Source organism: Rhinolophus hipposideros (genome assembly GCF_964194185.1).
Source record: "Rhinolophus hipposideros genome assembly, chromosome: 13".
NCBI classification, from domain to species: domain Eukaryota; kingdom Metazoa; phylum Chordata; class Mammalia; order Chiroptera; family Rhinolophidae; genus Rhinolophus; species Rhinolophus hipposideros.
The window spans coordinates 9390315-9410667 of NC_138059.1; the positions used below are offsets into that span (position 1 = coordinate 9390315).

Genomic DNA, 20353 nt, shown 5'->3' on the forward strand with positions numbered 1-20353 from the left:
CTACCTTGCAGGATTATTGTGAAGAATACATGAGGCCACAGGTGTGAAACTACCAAGCAAAGTCTCTGCCACATATTGAAATCTCAATTCATATGAGTTTTGCTTCACAAGGGGAAAGAAAAGTGGACACCAGAAAATGTGCATGGTTTGAGGCATGACGATCGATAAGAAGAAATCAAAACGGGGATGACATCAAAACAACCGCCTATAAACAGTATTAGAAACAAAAGACACAAATGTCTATAAAATCATATGCAGTTCCTCCATGACAGACACAGGCAATCGTCCATGCAAGTCAGACTGGGCCCCTCCAAATCCCAATACCTGCATCACCTTCTGGAGAAAGCCCATCACCAGCACAGAGTTCTATCCTGCCCCCGGGGACAGCAAACCTCCCATCCTGCCACCCCCGAGAGGCCAGCAAGCCTAGTCATTGCAGGAGGTGAGACAGAAAGGGGGCACGTTAAGTTCTAGAGCCACCTTGCAAAGCAAGACCAAACCTCAGCTGCTGAAGAAATCACACTCACGAAAGAAGGGCCTGAGGGAGTGTTTGGGCCAAATGTTGCCATTCACACGGTTCTACTAGTGGGGAAATCATTTTGACCCCAAATCTTCATCTGTAAGATGTTGGACCATGAGGTAGAAACCCTCCTTTCCCTTCCTTTCTCCCTACCTTCCTCCCTCCCTTTCTTCCTTCCTCCATTCCTTTCTCCCTACCTTCCTCCTTCCCTCCCTCTCTTCCTCCTTTCCCCTCCCTCTGTCTCCCTGCCTCCCTGATTTCCAGGCACTGACAACGGGGTTCCAGGAAACCCTGAGACATAGTCTGAAGTGGGTCAGCAAAAACAACAGTTGAGAAATTCTTGATGATTCTAGACGTAGTCCAAGGAACACAGGTGCAAATGTCATCCTCTTGCAGTTTTCAGAGGAGAGCCCCACCTGTCATTTTAAACTTAGTCAAGCAGGACAAGGGAAACCCTTCTGGGTCAAAAGAAGGCAAAATCCAGATACGCTCATTAAAACGGGCCCCCTCCCCCAACCAGAACCTTTAGGTGATATGAATCCACAGTGATTTGGTTTCGGGCAAGAGAAATAGAGTGCAGGGTAAATACCTACCATTAACTGGGCAGTGGGCACATATTCAGAGATAAGCAACATTCACGTGTTAATTCAACAAAATTTATTAAGCTCCTACTCAGTGCCAGATTTGAAATTAGGAACTGGATTCAGAGCAGTCAACTCAGGGGGGGGAAGGGCATTTTTTCTGCTCTCATGTTCACAGAGATACAGAAAAGTAAACAGACCTTCAAAACGGGTGGTCAATCCAATGGGAATAGCCACGGAGGGGACTGAGATGGGTCTACAGGACGAGTAGTTCGGAGTTCAGCAAAAACGCCCTTAAATGAATGACTGACTAGGTATGAATGAGGGAACTGGTGAGAGATAGGGCCCTCTGAGCAGAAGGGACATCAAGCATAAAAGCAAAGGCACATGCAAGACCATCAAAAATGTCAACAAATAAGGAACTTGGTGTGGCTGCTGCATACAAAGGTAGGAAGGTAATAACAAGAGTAATGATAACAGAAAGATGGTTGCCATTTCTTGACTGTCTTTCCACTATTTTGCCACTGTTGCAAGAGCTTTTGGTGCATTATTTCATCGAATATGCACAACATTATTAGCCCCACTATACAGATGGGCAAATTGAGGTAAAGAGAAGCTAAGAATTTGCCCAAAGTAACCCAGCCCACAAGTGGCAGAGCTGAGATTCAAACCAATGCTAGAGTCTTTACTCTTCACCTCTGGGTCTTGGGGAGGGCTTGGCATTTCACAGGACGACTTCTGGACTCACTGTTGCAGGTAATGAAGAGGCCAGCAAAGGCCTCTCAAACCTCTCACATTCTACAAGGAGAGGCAGGTATGGGCAGAGGCCTTCAGCGTCTACACAGGCCAAGGCACGTGTCCTGTGAGCCACAGGCGTCGACAAAGAGGCACGTCTATGCCTCTGCTCCCAAGTGAGGGCCAGTGGAACGATGACTGATTGACGATGGCTTCATGGCACTGGTATCATCCAAGTTGAGTCTGGAGGAAAGAGAGGGGATTCAGGCAGATGTCACAGTATAGCAAGGCTTGACATTTGGAAACTGCAGGTGTAGGATGCAGCTGCATTTGGAGCAGCCTGGAGCAGTGGGGCAGGAGTGGCTGGAACAGCAGGTTTTGCACTTGGAGCTCCTCTGTGGCCCTGAGTCCGGGGTTTAGGCATTGAAGGAGAAGTAACTAGAGGGCTCCTCAAACATCGGCGAGGGAGGCCCTGCATTGCTAAAGATGGTGGAAGCAAAACTCTTGCAAGAAACCCCTGCAGATACACTGGGAGCTTTCAAAGTGCTTGGCAGCTGACAAGCTGTGCACCTGGGCCTCTAAGTGGGTGAAGGCTGCTGGCAAAAATAAAGGGGGCTGATGGACCCAAGAAACGTCTCTTTCCTCTACTCTTTTTTCAGTTTTTAAGGGGGGGGAAAGAAAAACAAGTCCCATGACACTGGTTGATGTAAGAAAGCCCACTAAAAGCACCTGAACCCGAGAAAAGGCCAGAGATGAAGTGGGGAAGCACCTGAGATTAAGTGCTAGCCTGTCCCTGACCAGCTGTGTGCTCACCATACCACCGCCTCCTTCTGGGGAAGACTACATTTCCCAGGCTCCCTTGCAGTTAATTTGAGGCCATGTGACTGTGATTTGACCAATAGAGGGTGAGCAAGGAAAAGCCACTTGCAGGGTGACTGTGTGGCCTTCATCTTCTGAGCCTCAGTTATCCCCTCTGTCAAATAAGGGCGAACACCTCTCCTGGGGGGGTTCATGGGAGGGTGAAATGACACTACGTCATGTGATGTGTGCACACAGAGTCTAGCTCAGCAGCCCCCACACACGGTCAATGTACAATCCAGAGCCGGGTGCCACGGGAGAGCCAGGGACATGGAAGGTGGGACAGCTGCCGTCTGTGGGAGGGTGCCGCCGAGATGGCCCCGGCGATCCTGCCCCCCAGCATCCATGCCCTTGCACAATCCTCTCCAGTGTGTGGGCTGGACCGAATGACTCACGTCTAACGAACAGAATAAGCGAGAGCCGTACTCGGTTCAAGCTTCCAGGGAGAACCTTTTGCCTCTCGCAGCTTCTGGTGGCTCCAGACATTCCTTGATTTGTGGCTGCGTCAGCCCCGTCTCTGCCTCTGTCTTCCCAGGGCCTTCTCCTCTTCTGTCTTCTCCTCCCGTCTCTTATAACGACACTTGTCATTGGATTTAAGGCCACCCAGGTAATCCAGGATGACCTCATCTCAAGATCCTTAACTTAATTACATCTGGAAGAAAAAAAAAAAAGTCTTTTTTCCAAATGAGCTCACGTTCACAGGTTCAGGGATGTGGACGTATTTTTTGGGGGGTGGGGGTGGAGGAGGGCAGCATTCAACCCATTATATTTCCGGAAGACAGGCACAGGTCTTGTGCAGCATTCAAGTCCCCCGACCAAGGCACCTACAGTGGTGACTGACACTACGCAGGAATCTGACACGAGTCTGTTGAACCAAAAGGCAGCAGAGCGTAGGAGCTAAGCGACTGGCTTTAGAATTAGCTAACCCTCTATTTATTCCTCAACCCCTTACAAATGATGCGACGTTAGGCAAATTGCTTAAATTCTCTGAACTTCCGTTTCCTCCCGTGGGCATTTTAATGACACCTATCTCGTGGGGTTATTACAAGCATGTAGCTAGTAAAACGCAAAGCACTAAGAGGGACGCAGAGTGCAGACAGTGCCTGGCACGTAGGGAGTGGTCAGGGAAGGCTTGCTCTTCTACCTAGCATGTTGACAACTGGAGTTGCTGTGCTTCCACCCTCACAGAACCTCCCAGCCTTCTGCCCCGGTCTGCCATGGGGGTCCCTTCCTGCTCAGAGTCCTTGGGTGCCCAGAAGCTCTTATTTCAGACAGCTGTGGACAAATATCCCAGCCGTGCCCTCCCACTGCAGGCCCCCTTCCTTTCCCACTGCCTGGCTCGCCTCCTTCAACGATGCCTCCCAGAGCAAGGCTGGCAGTGAGCTCGCCTGGGCCCCTCATTGTTATTCCTGGCAGAAGGTTATCCTGTCAGCATCCTTGGAGGCCCATAAAAATACGCGCAGTTTGTCTTTCATCAGAGCAGCTCGCAGCCCCGTGGCACCCTCTAAGAAGACGGTGAGCTCCCAACTGTGTCCTGGGAGCGGCTACTTCCCAGGATGGTCTGGTATGTGTGAGGCAGAGGGAGCGAGTGTGAACTGAAATAACCCAGCCCGGGCACTGGCTTGAGAACCACGCCCCTCCAAGCCGCCAAGGAGACACAAGTCTTCGTGTGTGGAGAGAGTCTCCCTGGGATTTTCTAGATGTCAGTGCTCTGAGTCACACACAAGTGGGTCTGCATTTCTACTTTGCTACTGAGTAGCTGTGTGACTTTGGGCATTTCACTTAACCTCTCTGTGCTTCAGTTTCTGCCTCTCGAAAACAAAGCAGATGTATTATACTGAGAGCCACTTTGTCAGGTTCTTGGGAGGACTGAAAGGGACAGTGTGGGCACAGGCTAAAAGAAAATACCGGCAGTACATGTAACTGACACAGGGCTTGTATCTAGAATATGTTAAACACGTTTGCAACTGAGTCGTAAGACAAACACATCCCCTCCCCAGTGCAGAAAAGACTTAAACTTAAGACACTTCACAAAAGAAGGCACAGACAGTAAGTGCAAGAAAAGGTGATCAATGTCATTAGTCATGGGGGAAATGCAAATTGTAACAATGAGACACCCTTTCACCCCCACCAGAATGGCCAAAATGAACAAGACTGTTAATGCCAAGTGTTGCTCAGGTTGTGGAGCCATTGAAACTCTCATACACTCATGGTGGAAGTGCAAAACTGACATAACCACTTGGGAAAAACCAGGCTGGCTTATCAAGTTAAAAACACACTTAGCATATGACCCAACAATTCCACTCCTAGGTATTTCCCCAAGATATATGTCTATAAGAAGGCTTGTACGTGAAAGCTCAGAGCAGGCTTCTTCACAGTCACCAAAAGTTAAAAACAACCCAATGGCCATTGGTAGATAAAAGAATAAACAGAGTTCGGTATATCCAGACAACGGAATATTGGACAAAGGGACAGCTACTGGTATACCTGGACACATACCGTAAACACTACGCAGAGTGAAAGAAACCAGACATAAAACAGCAAAACTTGCATTCTTAAGTTCTAGAACAAAGAAACAAATCGGCGACGACAGAAACGAGAGCAGAAGTTGCCTCCATGTGAGGGTGGGGTAAAAGAACGCATGGAAAGAGGCCCAGGGAACTCTCTGGGGTGGTACACGTGTCCTATGTCCCTGTCTTCAGGTGATGGGTACGTAAGGGCACACATTTGTCAAAACTCACCAAACTCCATACTGGACATCTTTGCATTTTGCTGTATGGGAATTACATCGGCACAGAAAACACTGAAAAGGGATCGTGTACATAGAGCACTCAGCAAGTGAACCAAGCTCCTAGGCAGAAGGCAGACAACATCAACTGCTATTAGGAAATGATAAAAACAAGTCAACGCAGGTAAATAACCCAACTGCAGGTTGGGAGTTCAAAAGGATCCTTGGGACTCTGAACCTAATTTGTCAGGTCCCTCTCTGAGATGGGGAAAACTCACCAAAAGGAACCCTCAGCTGAGTCTTTTGTGCTCTGGCCCCAACCTTTTCTACTCTTTCTCCTGTAAACAGCAAAACAAAAAAGGTATGTTTAGCTGGATGGAGATGCTATCTCTAGGAGAGGATAACTTTGGGGAGCTATTGTTCAGAACAGGCGGACTAAATAATAAGAATGCACAGATATCTCCATGGGTCCACAGCCTAAGTTGCTACATCCGGGGGGTTCAAAGATGCCCAAGGCAGCTGTGGACATGAAACTGGCCTGGCTGCTTCGGCAGAGGGTTCATGAAGACAGGCCAGTTCCCAAGATAAGGAAATTAGCTGAGGCCAAACTGATGCCCAAATTCCCATCTAATCCAAGGCTATCTTTCCCGTTACTGGTCTCCCCTACAGGGCTCTTCCTGCATCCCTCCCTCATTCTAGAATGTTCCATCTGCACGATGGGCTGTGGGCTACATATAAGCAAGGAGACATTGCTCCCAGCAGAGCACACTGGCTGTTCCACTCTATCTGGGGCCTCTCACTGGACACAGACCTGCAGTGGCCCCAGAGTCGGCCCAGAGTTGCCTCTTGCTCTGCTCTCAAGGAGCCTCATCCATTACATGTGAGACACACAAGACGAGAGCTCCCACCCCGTGGCTCTGAGGTTCTGCCATTTGTGGCTGTCATCCTCCCCATCCTCCTGCTGTGGCCTGTGTCTTCTCCCACAAGTCCTGAGGCCGAGACCAGCGGGCAGGGCCTCCCTGGAGGCCCCCTGCCTGGCCCGTGCTGTCCACCCTCCAGACCTCCAAGGCCTGGCTCCAGCCTTGCCAGCACAGAGGTGCCCCCATTTGCATGAAGTAATTGCCCACCGTGTCTTTTAAATAAAACACTCTGCATCTGAGGGGAGAAAGAGGAAGAAGAGGAGGAGGAGGAGGAGGAGGAGGAGGAGGAGGAGGAGGAGGAAGAGGAGGAGGAGGAGGAGAAGAAGAAGAAAAGATTTCCCTATCAACCAAACAGGGCCTCTAGTTAGGAAGCAGCTTACATTTTGAATGCAAATAATGCAAAGGCCTTAGGAGGCTTAGGGAGGCCATCTTTCTGGGAGGTGGCCAAAGCGCCACCTTTCTGGCATTCATCAAAGACTTGTTCAAAGAAGAAGAAGAAAAGCTTTGGACATTATTCCACAATCTCTGTCTTGATTTGACGTGGGGTTTTATACTTGCTATTTAATGCCGTGCTCCCTCAGGCTGGGGAGGTTTGCAGGTGAGTGCGGCCCCTCACATGCTTGTGCCCAGGTGCCCACTAGAAGCAGAGGGCAAAGGCGTGGTATGGCAAGGGCAGGCCGGGGGTAGAGGGGGAGTGAGGGGCAGCCAGGAGAGCTCATCCCGGGAGGTGAGAAGGTCTCAGGAGGCAGGACTTGACTTACAAAGCACCAAGTCAAAGATAAAATTATTGTGAATTTCAAGATGGCTATGGCAGACTATTAAACCCCAAGCATAGAATCCCCCCTCATTTCTGCCAGTCAGTATAGCTGAAGGTTAAGACCCCCTGTGAGCCAACACGGGTTCAAGTTACTGAGCTTCCCCATTTATAAAACGAGGATAGTAACAGTACCCCGTCCGTTAGGCTGATTTGAGAATGAGATGACCTAATAATAATTGCTAACTCTTACATAGCATTTATTAAATGTCCCACGCTATTTTATGTGCTTTACAAACATGAACTCATTTAACCCTCATAAGAAGCCAATAGATAGGTTGGTACTGTTCCCACTTTACAAAAGAAGAAACCGAGGCACAGAGAAGTAAAGCAACTTGCCCGAACCCACACAGCAGGTAAGCAGGTAGGCGGCATAGCCAGTGTTTGAACACCTTCGCCTAGCTCCAGAGTCCGCACTTCCAGGTTGCACTTTCTAAAGAGAACAACGCTTATTGTTTAATCTCATCATCCTCACAATAAGCCAATGATGTAGGTTTTACACTCATCTGAGGTTGTTTCACAGAGAACATGGAAAACTCCACGAGGTTAAGAAACTTGGGCAATGGGCTAAGCATTTGGTTTGAATAATTGTACTTTGAGGGTTTCCAAGGGAAGCACCAGGGAAGCCAGCAGCACTGACTTCAGGAGGGGAGGGAATGTGGGCTCAGGACATGAGGTAAGATGGTAAATGTGTGGCCTCTGACAGAGGGGCCTGCAAGGATGCCTTCCACGTAGCCCATGGGCTCGCGACAGAATAGGAAAGCCTTGAGTCTGAGGGGTTGGAAAAGTGATAGTGGCACCCCCAGTATGCTAGAACCCTAGATTATCAGGCCAGGATGGCAGCATAGACCTCATCAAATCTGAGTCCTAATTTTATGGTTGGGGAAACTGAGGCTAGAGGAGAGAAGTGGCTAGCCTAATGCCCCAGAGTCAGAAAGCACAGTCCCAAGATCAGATGGCCACCCCCACCCCCCAGCCCACACCCCCACCGCACAGCCAGAGTGTCTGTGAGTGTCTTGAGCAGATACCAAGGGCCCCAGGCCCATGAATCCAAGAGTCGATAGTTCTCCCAACAGGCTGCTGGAGAACCACTGGCATGGCTGTCCTAGACGCAACTGAATATAAAATAAATCCCCTTGCTGCTAATAAGGCCATTTCTAGTGAGGGTTGCTTTTTACCAGTTGTAACATTTAGAGAGAAAATAACACTACCTTTGAAGTCAGATTTGAAAAGGGTTCTACCACTTACTTCTTGGCTGTGTGATCTTAGGCAAATGACTTAACCTCTCTGAGTTTCAGTTTCCTCATCGGTCAAATAGCTCTGAAGTGAGCTCACTCCATAGTGAACACAGATTTCTGGGACAGATAAAATGAAAAGTAAGGTGCAGAGTATAAAACTGTCTAGTGTAAAAAAGGTGGCACATAGTTGGTGCTCAATAAAGGTCATTCTGAATCCATCAGAGGCCAAACCTACATACTGTGAGATAGATGACTCTCAGGGGAGATGTCAATTCTAAATCACCTAAAAGCACCTACCAGACCTCTCCAACTAAAACCCAAGGAGGGAAAATAAGAACAGAATTTGGAGAGGTCTGAAATAAGGCCATCATTCATCACGACACAGGAGACAAGACTGGGAGAGCCTGGTAACAGGAGGCAGGGGCAGGCGTTGAGGAGGAGGGTACTTGTGAGAGAATTTACGTTTTTGGAGGGTGTTTTTTTTGTTTTGTTTTGTTTTCTATTTAAGGTCTCGTTAACTATTTGATAAAACTCATTTCTGGTTCATGTTCTCAGCAGAAAAACACATTCAGGCTGAACAGTAAGAACGGACCACACTTGGAAAGTCCTCACACGGCCTCATGTCTCTCTGGCATTCACTGCAACTGAGGGTGACATGGGTTGTGCGCTTGATTTGAATAATTGCACTGTGAGGATTTCCAGGGGAAGCACCCAGGGCAACCTTCTGACTGGGTATCTTATGACACAGACATTCAAATAAAGAAAATCTGCCAGTCCGGAAGATGCTCGCTGGACTGCCCTGCATTTGCCCAGGAAGTTTATTGCTCCTTCATCATGGATGCTTGGCTGGAGACGGAGGACAGACGCATCACGAACAACATGGGCTCGGCAGAGGACTTGCCCTCTCCCAGGGGAAGCTTGCCAAAGAGAACCGTCCCCGTGAAAAGCCCTGGGTAGAGAAATAGTCAATGAGCACAGTGTGTAACTAGGGACCCAGTGATGACGGGAGTCCAGGGAGCCCTTCAAGGAAGTGGCACTTAGGGTGAGACTTGAAGGATGAAAGGGGAGTGTGTGAGTTTCCTGGGGCTGCTGTAATAAAGGATCACGAACGGGGTGGCTTAAAACAGCAGAAAAGTATTCTCTCGCAGTTCGCGCGGCCACAAGCCTGGCATGAAGGTGTCAGCTGGGCCGTGCTCTCTCTCAAACCTGTAGGGTTGCCTTCTCTAGCCTCTGCTTTACCTACAACCTTGGCCATGCCTTGGCTTGTAGAAGCTTCCCTCCAATCTCTGCCTCCATATTCACGTGCCTTCTGCCCTGTGTGTCTGTGTCTCTCTTATAAGGACACCAATCACTGAGTTAGAGGCCACCCTAATCCAGCATTGACCTCATCGGAAGCAGATTACGTCTGCGAAGGCCCTATTTCCAAATAAGGTCACATTCACAGGTACCACAGGTTAGGACGTGAACATGTCTTTTGTGGGGGGGACCCAATTCTATGCACGATAGTGAGCAAAGCCCAGGTGGGTGAACAACTGGCAAAGCCCTCAGCTGGAGATGGAGCTGGAGGGGCAGGATGGGGTGCCTTTGGGAACACAAAGAAGCCAGAGTGCTTAGAGGTGGGGGGAGGGGACAGGAGGGGAAAGTGGCCTTGGTGAAGTGGAAACTGGGCCTGAGCCAGATCAAACTGACCCAAGAAACAGGGAGGAGCAACCGGGGAATTCACCAGCTTTGCACTCTCTGAGAAACGCCCTGTGTTTCCCAGCTCATGCTGGAGTGGGCCTCACACAGGTTGACATATGGGCAGGGAATCATGGTCATGGGTGTCTTCACGTCTGACGCACCATATCTGTGACTGGCCTGCCTTCCTGGACAACCAGCCGTGAGGCAGAGATTTTCTGGCAATGAGGTGCTCTCTCTGCTCTGGAAAGCCCGAGGCTGAAAATGCCTTGTTTACTGCAGAGTGGCTGCCTGAGTGCGTCCTGACAGACAGCCGGGGAAACCAGACAGTGTCCTCCTTCGAAAAAAATACGGCTGCTTGGCTGTGTATATAAAACATAGTTGGGTCTTTGAGAGACGTACACACACACACACACACACACACACACACACACACACACACACTATATATATCTTGACATAGATGCCATATATACCTAAACATGCTTGAAGGTTTCAAGCATATATAAATACATAAAACACACATATTTTATAAAATACACATCTATCTCAAAAACCAAAAGTGTTACGCTTGAAATAAAGGCTTATTTCCTGTGTAGGCTGACTTTGATAGAAGGTCATTCATTCCTTCACTCCACAAATATTTACGGAGTGCCCCCGTATCACAGGTGCTGTTCCAGCCTAAGACAAAAATCCCGGCCCTCTTGGAGGTGACTTTCTAGTGGGACAAGGGGGACTCATGGATCGACTCTAAAACTGTAAGAGCATTAAAGGGTGCCAAGAACAATGGAAGAAAACAGAGGTAGGGGAGAGAAGAACCAGTGCCGCAGCATGTGTGGGAATTTGAATGCTAAGTGCAGTGGCTAGGGTGGGTCTCCCTGAGACGCTAATGCCTGAGCAGAGGCTTGGGGGACGGGAGGGAGTGAGCAGCAGGTGCAAAATCCTGAGAGTCTCAGAGCAGCCTGGAGCATTTGAGAGGTGACGGGCCGGATGGCAGGGTGGGACGCAGGAGAGGGAAGGTTCTCGGACATGACTGGGGCAGCAAGGCCGCACCCCATGAGCCTTGTAGACCATCACGCGGCCTGTGGCTTTTCGTCTGAATAAGCTGGGAAGCCTTCGGGGGTTTTGAAGCAGAGAGCTTATGTGTTCTGGCTTCCATTTCAAATGGTCAGCCTGGCGGTTGTTTTGAGAATGGAGTGTACAGGGCAAGGGCAGGTGTGGGGAGACCTGTCAGGAGCTGTTGCAATGATGCAGGTAAGAAACGATGGTGGTTTGGACCGAGGGAGGGGCGGTGCGGTGGGGAGAGGAGGTGATACTCCATATATGTTGCTCAGAGACTGAATATAATGGGTGAGTGAGGGGAGTCCAAGGTTGACTGACTCCAAGGCTGTAGCCTGAGTGACTGAAAAGACAGGTCTCCAAAGATGGAGAAGACCACAAACGGGAAGGTTTGGGGGAGGGCGGGGGCGGGCGGGGATCAGAAGTTTGTGGTAAAACGGGTGGACACCCAAATGGACAGGAGACGGAGGCAGCTGAATGTACCAGTCTGGAGGGCGGGGGGAGGCAACCTTTGGGGGGTGTCAGTGTAAAGAGGACATGGGAACCCCTAAGACCAAGGGAGATATCCAAGGCTTTGTGTCAAATAAAAAAGAAAAGAGATCTAAGAATTGAGCCTGCAAGGCAAACATTGCGACTCTCCAAAATTTAGGGTCGGGGAGAAGAGGAGAAACAGGCAACGTGGGGTGGCCAGGAGCGTGGGGTCCTGGAAACCAAATGAGGGACATGTTTCAAAGAGGATTTAGTAACTGCATCAAAGGCAGTTCAAGGTCAAGTCACAAAAGACTTGGTACACCCATTGGAGGAGGCACTTACATTTTAGAAGTGAAGACCAGGGGTCTCCTGACATGCATGGAGTTTTTTTGTTCTTACCTCTTACACCAGGCACAATCATTACTTGGTTATCTTAAGTATGAATATAACCTTAGTTCTGGTCTGTCCTTCCTACTAGAAATCCCACCAGTGAGCCCTTCCTGGACTCCCCAGATATCCACGTTATTTCCTTTTCTGATCTCTGCCACATTTTGCCAGGGTCCTTGGCCTCGCAGCTCCTTCAACCCTCCAAAATAAATCTTGTCTTCTTATATTCCCAAGTCCCAAAGGCTTCAACTATCGCCTCCCACCCAAAGATTAATCTCCACACGCAGCCAGAGTGGCCTTAAAATGCTGAACACCCACAAAATACCTGTTCGCGACAGTCCACTGCTCTTGGCGTAAAAGCAGCTCCCTATGGGAACCCCCAAACACACATCACCTGGCTCCTGCCGACCCGAATCCGTAGCCTCCTGTGGGCAGCTTGCTCCACCCTCACTACCTGTGGTCACACCCACCTTCTTAAGTTTCCCCACTAAGCCCACAGGTGTTTCCCATCTCAGGCCCTGGGTCTGTTCATGTTCCCCACTGTCCCTGCAGCTGCTCCTCCAGGTTGTGGCCGGACGGTCACCTCTGCAGAGAAGACCTGGCTGGACCCCCATCTCCAGCGTGTTCCCCTTTATTCTCTCTCTCAGCCCTTTGTTTACTCTTGGTGGACGTAAATACCATTTAGTTATCTATTTATTCTTCATCTGTTGATGTAATCTGGTCGGCATCCCCCACCAGAGGCCCAGTCCAGGGGGGCAGGGACCTGGTCTGTTACTATGTATATTTATTCCTCCATCCAGTTTAAGGCAGAGGAAGCGCTCACATGGCATTTACATACATTTAAATGTGCGTAAGTATTTAAAATATCTAACAGAACATTTGTTAGAGGAAGGAAAGAAGGGAGGAATGGAGAAAGGGAAAATAAGAGGGGGGAAAGGAAAGAAGGAAGGAATAAAGGAAGAAAGGGAGGGAGGAAAGGAGGGAGGGAGGGAGGGAGGGAGGGAGGGAGGGAGGGAGGGAGGGAGGGAGGGAGGGAGGGAGGGAGGAAGGGAATGGAAATTTAAGGCATCTGCAGACTCAGGTCTGCCAACCCCAAATCCCATTCCCTTACCAGGCCCCCACATTGCCATCAACTTGAACCCTCCTGTCCTGGGACTGGCACCATGCTGGGGAATACGGACGCTTAAGGGAACGTATTACAAAATTAAGGAAGCAAAACTAGCACCCACATAACACGACAGGGAATATAAACAACCATAAGAAGCCATTAGCAAAGTTTGTTGTAGAAGAACACTGAATTCTAGAAAAGGATGTTTAGCACGTAGTTTTAACTGAAAGAACAACTTAAGAAACAGCGTGTAAACTGTAATCTACTGCCTAAGTATCGATAGATGACAGATGGTAGATGATAGATAGATATAGATAGATTTATACAATATAAATAAATATGTAAAAGATATACATGCATAGAAAATACAGTGGAAGATATACACCAAAATGTGAACTGGTTATCTCTGAATGGGGGGATTACAAGGATTAATTTGGTTATTTTTGTTGATTTAAATTTTCTCTGGTGGTTATAAGTTACTTTGGGAACAAGCAAAAAGTAATCAAAATTCTATTCAAGCACACAGATAATTCCATAAATAGCTGCAAGATCAGCTGTGATTCCCATAGAAAGTGTAGACCAACGGTCAGGGATGGCTTCTGGGAGGAGAGGCAGGCGTGAACAGAGGCGGTTCATGCAGCAAGCGAGGACACTTCCCATTGCAAGTGGCCCACAGTGACCCTGGGGAAGGTCCCTGATCCCTCACTTGTGCTCTGCCCCTTCAGGCCTCAGAGGAGAAATGTAACCTGTTGGCTGGGCCCCTGAGCGACCTCTCCTGGCCGACCTTGGCCTAGAGCTCTCCCACACACCCTCAGTTCCAAAGTGCCCTGGAAAGCATCCTTCCCGGGAAGCCCTCGGAGGAGATCACAAGTCTGCACCACTGGGGAAGCAGGAGCGAGCAGGAGTGTGTGTGAGATGGTTCTGATGAACTGGGTGACCTTGGGCAAGTCACTTCATCTCAGAGCTTTAGTGGCCTCGGCTGTAAAATGGGGTAATGGCTCACTCACGGAGCTGCTGTAAGGGCAAAGAGGGATATACGTTTTGTGAAATTAATGGGAAAAGGGTAGAAACGCTTGCTTTCTAGACAGCAACTGCTGGCAAATGTTGGCAAGTAACTGCCCCTCAGAAATTCACCAGGAGACGTAGCCCGGATGACCGCCAGGTAGGTACAACACATCCCTGCCCAAGCGGCCTTTCATCTCTGGGGAGCGGGAGGTCCGAGCAGATGGCGATAGAGATGACATCCTTAAGGTGTGAGGGCAGGAAGTCAGGGGCTGCCAGCTTGCTCGTTGGCTGGGGAAGGGGAGCCTGCAGAAGGCATTTTCACCCTGAGCACCTACTATGTGCCAGGAACCGTATTATAGCTACTAGGAGAGCTCACCGGGTAGTTTTCCTCATCACCCCTTTGAAAAGGGGGGAACAAGAGGTGCAGAGTGCTGAGTAACCAGCCCAAGGTCACACAGCTAGAAAATGGCCTCTTTGTCTTCACGCCACACGCGGTGATTTGCAGCCCCTGGCGGAGGGCCCACCACCGAAAGGGCAGTTTCTGTCAAAGCCCTGATGGTGCGGTGGGAGGGGACGGGGTGATTTGAGAAGCTCTCTGTTCCCCTTGGCAGCTGTCTTTCCACTGTCACCCGCCACCTGCTCCCAGGTGCCAGGCCTGTTGATGACAAAGGCGCCGTCAGACCCACTCAGCCTTGAAGGGCAGCGTTTCCCCTAGTTTCCAAGCCTCTGGCACGGTCTTTTGCGATGCTCTAAACCCAGGGCCCAGCCCCCTGCTCCCAGGATGGGAGGGTCTCAGTCTCAGCCTCAGCCCTGCGACTACAGAGAAGCTGAGGTCAAGATCAGGAGAGGACTGCACCCCACCCCCAACCCCATTCCTGCCATGTATCAGGAATCCAAATCCTTATTGGAGGGACGGGATGGGCTGGGGAAGAGAGAGGAGAGGGGTCACAGGGACGCCCCAGGAAGGAAACCCAATGGTGCAACCACGGTAACAACTGCAGGGCTGGCCCAAAGAGAAGTGTCCAGCCTCAGGGGAGCAGGAGGAAACAGGAATCCAGGAGCCACCAAAGCCCTGTCAGCACCCCGCAGGACAGAAATCATTCTGGGGGTGCTGGCCTTTGGAGAAGCCGGGGTGCAGAACACCTGGTCACGGGCTGTGGTCACAAGAAGGTAGAAACTGATGGGGGCAGGGGAGTGGGCAATATTTTCTGAAGCTCATCCCCATGATGAGGGCTCCAGAATGGCAGAGAGCGTGGGTGGGTCCTAAAGCTGGAGCACGGCCATTGCCACAGACAAAATGGCACCGGGTTACAAAGCATTGAGTCTGTAGCCAGCCTGCCTGGCTCTGCCACTCCTTAGATTCTCAGGCAAGTGCATGACCCTCTGTAAGCCTCAGTTTCCCCATCTCTACACGGGATGATGATCCTGCCTACCCCGTCATTGAAAAGAGAAATGCGTCTGTGTGCCCACAGTCGGAACCACTGTCTGTGATTCCGGAAGATTGTCTGGACCAGGTGTCAGCGAACCTTTTCTGGAAAGGCCAGAGAGTCAATATTTTAGGCTCTGCTGGCCAAATGGTCTCTGTCGCATATTCTTTTTTTTCAACCCTTTGGAAATGTAAAAACTGTTCTTAGCTCAGAGTCCGTACAAAAACAGTCCGCCCAGCAGATCGGCCAATGCACCACAGCTCAACACTCCCTGGAAATCTAGACACGGGTGGGCCTGAGGCGTGTTGGCGGCTTCTTGCACCTCTCAGGGCCAGGCGAGGGACCACTGTGGGATGAGCCCTGGATCCGGGGCGGGGGCGGTAGTAGACTCAGTGATGAGAAGACAGGACAGGCAATGGCAGGGGTCTGGGGAGGGTCAGGCAGGGATGCCCTGTGCTCTGGCCCTGAGTCTGGAGCTCACCTGCTGCCCTCATGGGCATCACCGTCCAAGAGGCACACGAGGCTGAGCCTCTCAGGGCTGTAGGCAGTGTGTCATTCAAGGGATGCCCATTCCTCCTACCAACAAACGTTTGCGAAGCGCTTGCTCCGTTCCAGGGGCTGTTCTAAGCCATGAACAAAACAGAAGGGACCAGGCTCTCTACCTGGAAGTCCTGGCTGGCAGCTTGCACCTTTACCAGCCCCGCAATGAGCTCCTGTCTCGGTCGCAAGGATGCACTCACCATGGTGAACTCAGCCTGTAGTGGTTCCTGGGCGGTCCTCTCACTGGGACTTAGGAATCAGGGAGCCTGTTGTCCGGTCCTTCTGGAGGGAAGAAAAGAAAAGGCTCTGCTGACTGAAATGGTCACGGGAAAGCAGCTCAGCCTGCGCTGCTCAGCTGGCACAGTGGACCTCAGAGTACTTGAGAAATGCTGGTCACTCCAGGAAGATCCCATTCACCACCACCCCAGCCCCCCCCACACACACACGCACAACCAAGGTCCCGAGCGGCCCAACTGTGGGAACTGACTACCAAAGGGAGTGTCAACACAGAAAGAGATCTTTGAATATCTCTGCCCCAAACAGAAATATTATAAAAATAGCTGAGTAGGTACTATGTTCTGGGCATCTGATACGTTATATTATTTAGTCTTTGTTGCCATTTGCCAGATTGAAAAACTGAGGCTCACTGAGGTTTTGAGGTCATTCTGTTCCTAACAATGGAAGAGTGAATCAGAAACCTATGTACTCGTCCTTGGTTCCCCAGACACAGTGACGCCCTCCTGCTCCTGGTCAGTGTCCTACCCACTGATATCAGATGGTAACTCGTGTCTAACGGGGCACGCTTTTTTATCTTGACTCATCTCCTGTGAGATGCCCTGGGCCTAGATGTGTCGCAGGATACATGGCCAATCCCTAGTGAATATGCAAGGTGACAACTGCCAGGTGGCTGGAGTTTCTTTTTACAAAGAAATGAAAGTAACACCACCTTACATTCGAGAGCAAAAACACAGAAAAGTCCGCTCTGACCATGCCAGAATACTATGATGGAATTAGCGCGGCGAAGGGAAAACAAAATATTTTAGAGAAGGCATCAGAAAACGGACCTCAAGCTAGCTACTTTTCAACGTGTAACTGCCCACACACCTGCCATTTGGGGAAAATGAAATCCGTGGTTACCTCCGGACAAGGCCATTTTGACATTCAGAGCAGGCGCCACAATGATTCACGGTAAAAAGTCAAAGACTATATATATTTTAGGCTATGTTTCCCTCACAAGGACTCAACTCCCCATTGTAGCGGGAAAGCAGCCTTGGACAATAAGTTAAGGAATAGGCATAGCTGTATTCCAATAAAACTTTATTTATAAAATCAGGTGGTGGGCCAGTTTTGGCATACAGGCCATAGCTGGCTGATTCCTGGTTCAGATCAGACATTGCAGCACAACTATTGAATGAAAATCGATTGGGTGGCAGGCATTCCACATCTTTTATCACCTTTCAACAACAGGTCTTTGCTGTGTGCATACCACAGGCCAAGCACCGTCTAGGCAATCCGGGCTTCAGTGCAGAAAAAGACAACCTCCAGCCCCCACAGGTGAGATGGCGGAGGGTAAATGCAACCCCAGACCTAAAGCTCAGGCACAGGCTGAGCAGAGAGGAAGAGAGATCTGTCCAATTCTTGACCCCCCCCCCAAGCTCCCCAAGTCCCTCTTATGTCTTGAGTCTCACAAACTTGCTAGGGCAGCTATCGGCAACCCTACTTGACGATGGGGAAACTGAGGCCAGAGGCCACAAAGCCTCCATTGAGGATGCTCCTTGCTTTCCTATGACTGCTAATAATGATAGCATTGATTAATAATGCTTAGCACGGAGGGCTTATGATGTGTTTCTGCGGGTTATCCCATTGACCCATTTAACCCTCCCAATCCGATGCAGTTATTGTATAGTATATTATGGATACGTATGGATATGTAACATTACACGTTATACCAACAAGGACCCTCAAGCGGAGGGATTGTCTGGACCAACCACACTGAGGTCACGGCCAGGGTTAGGCCCAAACTAATCGACATGCCGTCTTGCCCCCTGTCACCTTCACACTGTATCTCTCTAACGTCTGAGAAGCACCACTGGGGGACAGAGAGTTAGTAGGACAGAGCAAGAGATGAAGGAAAAACAACTGTCTTGGAACCACTGCTGCCCCCATGATCTGCCCAGATGAGAAAACAAAGGGCATGCTGGGGGAGGGAGTGGGTGAATGAGCGTGCTGGGTGAGGTGGGGAATGGACGATAATTGTGAATAAAGGTCAGGCTTTTCCAGAGCGCAAAAGCAGGCTGAAACAGCACACAGCAGCACAGACTTAGCAGGCCTTCAAGGTGAGTACTGAACTTGGCCCGGCGTGCAGGGTTGTATAATAATCGCAGCCCTCCCGGGTCACTCCAGAACACCAGGGCAACCTTTGTTCCAGAAAAACAAACTCATGAATGCCTAGCAGTCGGAGGAGTACACAGAGGAGTGATCGCACACCAGGGACCCCCTAACATCCCTCCTGGAAGAAGCCTGGTGACCAACACTTAAGGAGCACTTCTATGTCAGACACACGTGCTCCTCGCGTTTGTGGACCACACTGCCTCAAGGTGATAAAATCATCCCATTTTACAGATGAGGAACCTAAGGGTGAGGAACTTACCTCAGATCACGGTGCTTGCTATTCGGGAATGGAGCTGGGATTTGACCCTGGGCAACTTGATTTCAGAAGCTGCACCCAGGGCCTCTATGCTGTAGGGTGGCGGCTGGGCATGTGGCAATGGAAACAAAGATCTCAGAGCCTGGGATTTCGTGAAATCGGATCTTAGCTCTACCACTTCTAGCTGGAGCTGGGAGGCCTGGGATTAACTATGCCGAGTGTCCGTTGTCTCACTTAGAATGGGGATCCCCAAGTCTTAGGATGGTAATGAGGACAAGCAATATAAACAAAGTGGCTGCATTACTGGTATCTGATAAGGCCCACAACCCCTGCCACCTGGGAGAATATAGCATAGGTCCTCCCTGAACCTCAGGCTTCTCTTCAGCTCTCATAGTCACTCCACCCTCCTGGGCTGCACGCTCTGTTTGGTGAACTCCCAACTAGGGTTCCCAAACCTAACAAAGGCTACAGAAGACCCACCCAGGATCACCAAACCCTAGATCTCTCTCTCATCAAGTCAGCCTTTAACCCTCCCCACCTACCCCCAACCTCCCCACCACCTCACCGACCTTGCCAGTGCATTACCCTCCTTCCACCCAGCGAAAAACAAGGGAAATTAAAAAGTTTTAAAAAAATCAGCCAAGTCAATGTGGCTGTTTTGTAGAAGTTTGGACACACAGTCTGGTGAGAAAAGAAACAGAAGCCATGAGTTCACCAAAGGCAGGCGAAGACAGTCTTTTACAGCCTAAACCTATTTGAAAGTAAAACCTCCCATCAAGCCCTCCTTGGAGGTAACGGAAATTCCATAAATACAGAAAGAATGAACCTCAGAAAAGACTCTTTCCCTTGTCTGTGAAGTCTCTCTCCACTACTCCAAAAACTTCCATGTCCCCGTCTCCGGGGCAGAGGCAGGCAGTCAGTGTATAGAGCTGCATTTTCAACCTAATTGGGTTCCTTTGTAATCCTGAGTGTGTTATTATATCCGTTTTAGAAGCACTATTCTGAAAAGGCCTGCATAGCTTCCCCAGTTTGTCAAGAGTCCATGGCACCAAAAAAAAAAGAAAGAAAGAAAGAAAAAGTTCCAAAGCTCTCTGGTCCTGGCCTGCCAGGCTCTGGAAACTCACAAGTCCCTTGCCTTTCATAAAATTCTTCCCTAAAGGTTTCTAATAGGTTTACAGATAGCGCCCTGTTGTCTCCACCTTTCAGCTTCCCTGTGGAAGCCCTGTCTTATCTGCAGATCTGTGTACTGGAGACAGAGAAAGGAAGAAACAAAGCAAGAATGACTCTATTCTGATACATACAGACTTTTCCAATCGACACCCTAACGCTGCTAGGTATAATTGCCTGTTTAATTATCTGTACTCTCTCGGGGTCTGCAGATTCTGAGAGGGCACGGAAAATGTTGAATTCTCATATTCCAGCATGTAGAACAGCAACTAGGATGAGCAAGTCTCTGATAAATGTTTGCCGAATGCCTGAGGAAAAGGGAGAGGCCAGCTCGGAAGAGAGTTTTACTGCGCACAGCTTCTTTCCTCATTTCCAAGGGTAAACTTGCCCTCCCTTGAGCAAATCCCTGGACGTTTTTCTCTTGGCCTCAGAGGCCTGTTTAGAGTTCTTGACCTTTTCTTTTTATTTGGG

General features: G+C 49.7%; 1 long non-coding RNA gene across 5 annotated transcripts in view; it reads right to left on the reverse strand.

Moving 5' to 3' along the window:
• Nucleotides 1-1162: 1162 nt before the first annotated feature.
• Nucleotides 1163-20353, reverse strand: part of LOC308506828 — a 239180-nt gene continuing 219989 nt past the window's right edge. For all 5 annotated transcript variants that reach the window (XR_013994778.1, XR_013994779.1, XR_013994780.1 and 2 more), the window contains 3 exons: nucleotides 16269-16350; nucleotides 3121-3346; nucleotides 1163-2079 (listed from right to left, as the gene is read on the reverse strand). This is a non-coding gene — a long non-coding RNA (uncharacterized lncRNA). The remainder of the gene's footprint in view (nucleotides 2080-3120; nucleotides 3347-16268; nucleotides 16351-20353) is intronic.